The sequence below is a fragment of the Echinops telfairi genome, unplaced genomic scaffold, assembly GCF_000313985.2.
Source record: "Echinops telfairi isolate 266 unplaced genomic scaffold, ASM31398v2 ScPeMD7_7436;HRSCAF=8474, whole genome shotgun sequence".
NCBI lineage: Eukaryota > Metazoa > Chordata > Mammalia > Afrosoricida > Tenrecidae > Echinops > Echinops telfairi.
In genome coordinates this window covers 3,357,086-3,363,352 of record NW_022111336.1, presented here as the reverse complement: position 1 = coordinate 3,363,352, position 6,267 = coordinate 3,357,086, and positions in this window count along the sequence as shown.

Sequence of the window (6,267 nt, the reverse complement as noted above, 5' to 3'; positions counted from 1 at the left end):
AAGGGACAGATCCCCTTCAAGTCTGGTCCTGTTTGATAGAAATGCGAGCAGGATAAAAGATAAGGCATAAATGTGAAATGGCTGCATATGTTGTTGCGCCAACCCTCTGGTTTCTCTTTCCTTGTCTTTTTGGACTAGATGTCTGGTCTCAGCCTGGCCTTTCTCCTCTATGGTGGAAACTTCCACCGAGTAATTAGCATCCTATGGCCCCTCCCGGCATTTGGTTTCTACATAAGTTTATGGCCCATGCCATAAAATGAAGTGGCATTTTTCCTGGAGTCTTTGTTCAACATTCCACCCTCCCCCCATCCTTCCCTAACAAGTCTACTGCATTCTAAGACGGTGTGCAAAGAAAGCCCTGACCAAAATCTAGCCTATCTCCATGTGTCCAACATATAAATGCCAGTACAAATACTAATGTGAGATGACACATTTGCTTCTTATAAAATCCAGCAAATCAAAATATCTGTTTTCTAAGAGTGGAGAAGATGCTATCCCTATTCGTTTACACGAACTTAAAAACTTAAATGTAACATCCGACTCTTTAATATACTTTCAACTTGTAGATGCTTATACTAGATAGTTCATGGCTCTCACTACATCCCCTCTTATCTCACCCTGGCAACTGTGAATATAGGCCGCTCATGGTTCCTTGTTGGGTCCCTCTCTGGATAGCTTTTGGCCACAGGTCTTGCCCGAAGGCACAGCTCCTCTTAGAGTGCCAGCAAAGGTCATCATCTGGCTGATGTGATGATGCAAAATATTGTTCTGGGTTTCAACAACTGGGAAGGGCCACTCAGATGAAGAGCTTCCCATGGGGTCCACTGAGACCGCAATTGCAATTAGAGCACAGTTTCTTTGCTCTTCTGCACCCACTATTTTCCTTGCCTTTTCCTGGCTCAGTTCTTAAGCATAGTGCTGAGTCAACTTGCTGCAGATTTACGCTGCATCTCAGAGGCTATTTCCCGGATGCCTCATCTAAAATCTTGCTCTCCATTGTGCCACCATTGAAAGCCCATGGGAACACAGTCCTACTCGGACACACAGAGTTGGAATCCACTCCTCAGGCACTGGCCCAGTGTTCATGGCTTCTCACGGCCCAGCCCTTGTCACTTTCTGCGTCATCCCTCTTCTTTCAGGGTTCATGTTCCTTCACACTGACTTCACTCACTCCCCTCCAATGTTTACTCACTCATGGCATTTGTTGTTGCTGTTACATCAAGTGGCCTGAGACTCCTGACGACCCCCGCCCCCCATACAGCAGAACAAGGCCATGCCTGATCCCATCTTCACAAGTGTTGGTAAACTCCAGTGCATACTTGCCGCCATTGGATGTTTGGAGGGACCTCCAACCTAGAGGGCTCATCTTTTTTGCAAAAAGTTTTATTGGCATATAGTTCATATAACATACAATTTAATCATTCAAACATATTGAGGAGATGTGTGCAATCATCGCCACAATCAATTTCAGAACTTTTTCTTCTCAATCAAAAAAAAGCAGAAAATATAAAAAACTTCAACAACTTAAAAATGGGTCAAAAGATAAAGTTCTACTTTTTAACCTAAGTACATCTGTCATAGTCAAATTCACAGTGCTCTCTGGTGGATCGCAATGCTAGTCACATCCCTTGACTATAGTCAGCGGGGATTCACTGGGGACCCTGGAAATGGATTTGGGGCTTCCCCTGTCATCCATAGCCCTCTGCAAACTTCTTGCTCCTCAATTTAAGACTTCATGCACTGAGCTGCTAACAGAAAAGTTCTGTGAGAGAGAACGATGAGGCTTTTTATTCCCATAAAGAGTTACAGTCTTGGAAACGCATAAGGGCAGTTCTACCCTGTCCTATAGGATCACTGTGAATTGAAATTGATTCAATGGCACTGAGTTTCAATGGTGTGGGAAAGCTCTTCACTCCAGAGCAAAAGCCAAATTTCTTCCAAGGACCTTCAAGGTCTCACGTGATCAGGTCTGAACCTCTCTGCTTTCATCCGTGCTACTCGGTACCCTCTCGGTTCCAGCCAAGTTACTGCTACCTTACTGTTTGTTGCTCAAGCGCACAGACCAGTTCTAGTGACAAGTCCTTCATGCTTCCTTCTCTTTCTGTCCAGGTTGCTCTCCAGTAGCTACCTCTTTGGCAGCTTCCTCGCCTCCTCCAGTTCTTTACTCAGAATTCACCTCTCAGTCAAAACGAACACAACCTCTACTTAGAACTGCCATCCCCAGACCCTCGCCTTCCCTTTCCCAAATGTGTTTTTCCACATCATATTTGCGACCAGCTAGCACACTGCCGTTCTTTCCTTGTATAGTTTGGTTTTTTATCTGAACCCTCCAGCCAGAATAGCAACTTTGTGACCACAAGGATTTGGGTCAAGTTTGTTCAATGTGCTGCTCTATCAGAGCACATGGACCTTGTGGCACATAGAATCGGCCCACAGTTAATGAATGAACTAGGCAAGAGGCAGTGAAAAGCACAAGAACGGTGATACTTGGAGATTTCAACATGCAAACTTTTCTTTCCTGGGCAGTTGTCAGTTTGGTGGGGTGGTATTCAGAACTCCCATGGGAGGTAAACCAGGGCATGCCAGTTGAGAACCAAAGGTGTGAACGCTGAATGAATAAAATCCTAAAGGAAATAAACAAGGCAACTGAAATTTCACACAATAAGAAAGAACGAAAAGACATTGGTAGACTTAACACCTAACTTTGCAGATGAGGACCGGCTTTTTCCAGTTGTACTGAAGAAAGCACCAAAGAAAAGGAGCATGAATTGGAGCTTCAAGAGCTTGGGGTGATGTGCAAGGAAGACTTCAACCACCCTGGTGAAGTACTGGATGCGGTGGATTTATCTTCCTTTGGAAGTTTTTATTAAGGGACAGATCCCCTTCAAGTCTGGTCCTGTTTGATAGAAATGCGAGCAGGATAAAAGATAAGGCATAAATGTGAAATGGCTGCATATGTTGTTGCGCCAACCCTCTGGTTTCTCTTTCCTTGTCTTTTTGGACTAGATGTCTGGTCTCAGCCTGGCCTTTCTCCTCTATGGTGGAAACTTCCACCGAGTAATTAGCATCCTATGGCCCCTCCCGGCATTTGGTTTCTACATAAGTTTATGGCCCATGCCATAAAATGAAGTGGCATTTTTCCTGGAGTCTTTGTTCAACATTCCACCCTCCCCCCATCCTTCCCTAACAAGTCTACTGCATTCTAAGACGGTGTGCAAAGAAAGCCCTGACCAAAATCTAGCCTATCTCCATGTGTCCAACATATAAATGCCAGTACAAATACTAATGTGAGATGACACATTTGCTTATTTTTAAATGACTTCTCTAAAGCTGAAAGCACAACATTCTAACAATAGTGTCAATGTTCATGAAATACGTACACATTCACTGGGTTATTACTTCAGGCCAAGCATTTAGTGAATACAGTTCAAAGGGGGTTAGTAGGTACCCTCTTGTTATTCTCAGTCCATTAAAGGAGCCAGGTGAGAAACAGTTGTCATGGTTTTGTTGTTGTTAACTGCCATCAACTTGGTCCTCAGCTCTTGCCAATCCCATGCACTATGGGGTTGGGTCACTGCGATTCATTTGGCTTTTGTGGATGGAGTTTTTGAAAGAAATTGTCAGGCACTTTTTCCTCGTTTGTCTTCAGATGGCCGTTCTGCTGAAAACTGTTCGGCAGGCATCATAGCAACACCAACACTGATACATGGTGGCTGCTAGAAATCAAACCCAAGTTGCATGGGAGGTGAGAATTCTGTATATGAAAACATCACTGCCCTCAAGAATCGCCATAGGTCAAGTTTACACATGCGGAAGTGGGGTACATGAAACGGCATATTCAAATAAAAATGGGAAAGTCAAGTAAAAATTCATTGAGAAGATTCTACACGGGATCAAATACTTACATTTGCAAGCACTCTGTTAATATTTTTTCATGTGTTTGGAAAAAAGACTTTTTCAATTACTTTGATCTTCAGAGTAAATTAATGTTCCCTGAAGTAGACAATAGTGTGGTAGCCAGATGTCTAATAGAGTAATATATAGCCCCCCAAATTATAACGGCCAATAAAAAATTCTGCATTTAGCAAGGATTATCTAACAGATGGGTCTGATTTTCCCAATACCCTGCCATGAATACCCGCCAAAAGCAGCGTTGCTGTACAATGACACACACAGAGTAGTTACCAACTGATTTCTAGGGAGCATTGGTAGCACAATGGTGAAGCGATCAGTTGCAAAATAAAAAGTAAAAACAATTTGAACTGAAAACTTCCTGGTTCTAATCTTGCCTTGGAGTGGGGCTGAGGGGGGATGTTCTGAGGTCGAAAAACTTAGCAATCGGCTCTTATAAAAATGACAACCTAGGAAAATATACAGGGCAATTCTTCTCTGTCACATGGGGTTACTATTAGTTAAAACCAACTCATAGCTATTAGTGGCACCCACCAACAGTTGTTTTTTGGTTGGATTTCATTCTCACCTATGTGAATCAATAAATTAAGCATATTATGTATTCATGCGTTTGATGCACTTGTACAACACCCTCCACTTTCCTTTTCTGAAACAGGCAGAGTGCTTGAAGCTTTTTATTATACAGACAGATTTTTGAACTAAAAAAAATAGAGAAGAAATGAAAGAGTCATACTAATAGCAAGAATTGTTATGCTAATTGTGAGTTATTTGTGCTCTGTACTATTTTTTGCTTTCTACTGAATAGTCATTATCTTACTCTATATTTCTCTTTCAAATCATTTGGGAAATGAAGACACTGAATAAGGAGATAGGCTTCAACATCTGCATCCTGATGTGTCAAATTAAAGTGACCATATAAATCCTGCCCAACTCAAAACCAAGTAGAGTTACCAAAGTTCCTTTGGAAAATGAGGCAGTCAGAATAAGCTAAGTTGTGCTGCAGTAACAAATAAGCACTGATATCTTGATGGTTAAATGGAATGAAGATTTCTTTCTAGTCCCTCTCACAGACCAGGAATCAGGTTCATTGCCACTTGCAGTTCTACCATCTCACAGACCTTTGAGTCCAGCCACCTGGGCTAGAAAATGAAAGTATGTAGGAGGCATATTATGGAATGGAGAGATATTTGTTCATATTCCCGTCTGCCAGGATTCTGTTCCATTGTCCCAATCTAACTGTACAGAAGGCTGGGAGATGTAGTATGTCTGGTTGTCCAGAAAGAAGAAACAACTTGGTGAATGGACAGTCTGTTTTGAACCCAGAAGGAGAGAACTTAAAAACATATTTTATTCAAACATGGTTATATATGGTGATTAGATTCCAAAATCAATCCAACTAAGATGCTAATAGAATACCAACTCAGTGGATTTTTGCATATATGGTAAGTTTTGTTTTAATTTATTTTATCACGAGAATGCATTTTATATTTGATTTTTGTTTTAACTTTTTATTGATTTGGATGAAGGTTTACAGATCATTTCAGTTTTCCATTCAATAATTCATACACATTTTTGGTTCATGCCATTGACTGCACTCCCCACAATGTAACACTCTGTTTTAAAAATAAAAATCATTTTATTGGGGGCTCTTACAGCTCTTACCACAATTCATACATTCATCCATGGTGTCAAGCACATTTGCACATATGTTGCCATCATCATTTTCAAGACATTTTCTTTCTACTTGAGCTCATTTTAGTATCTTTGTGGTTTGTCTGTCCTGGATTCCTTATGTTGCGGGTGCTTATCTGTACCAGTGCAAATGCTCTGGTCTGGCCGGATTTGTAAAGTAGAATTGAGGCCATCCATGATAGTGTGTGTGGGGGGATCATTTAAAAACTAGATGAAAGTTGTCTGTCATTGGTGCTATACTGCACCCTGACTGGCTTTTATCTTCCTTATGACCTTTCTGTGAGGGGATGCCCAATGCCTGATACCTGATCCCATCAACACCTCATGATCACACAGGGTGGTGTGCTTCTTCTATGCGGACTTCGTTGCTTATCAGCTAGATGGCCGCTTGTTTATCTTCAAGCCTTTAAGACCCCAGACGCTATATCTTTTGATAGGCAGGCACCATCCACTTTCTTCACGACATTTGCTTATGCACCCATTTTGTCTTCAGCAATTATGTCAGGTAAGGTGAGCATCACAGAATTCTGGGCTATTAGAACTAAGTGTTCTCGCATTAAGGGAGTACTTGAGTAGCGGCTCAATGTCCTTCTGCTACCTTAATACTTAACATACAAATATATGTCCATAGATCTATTTCCCTATCATTATATGTAAATATAT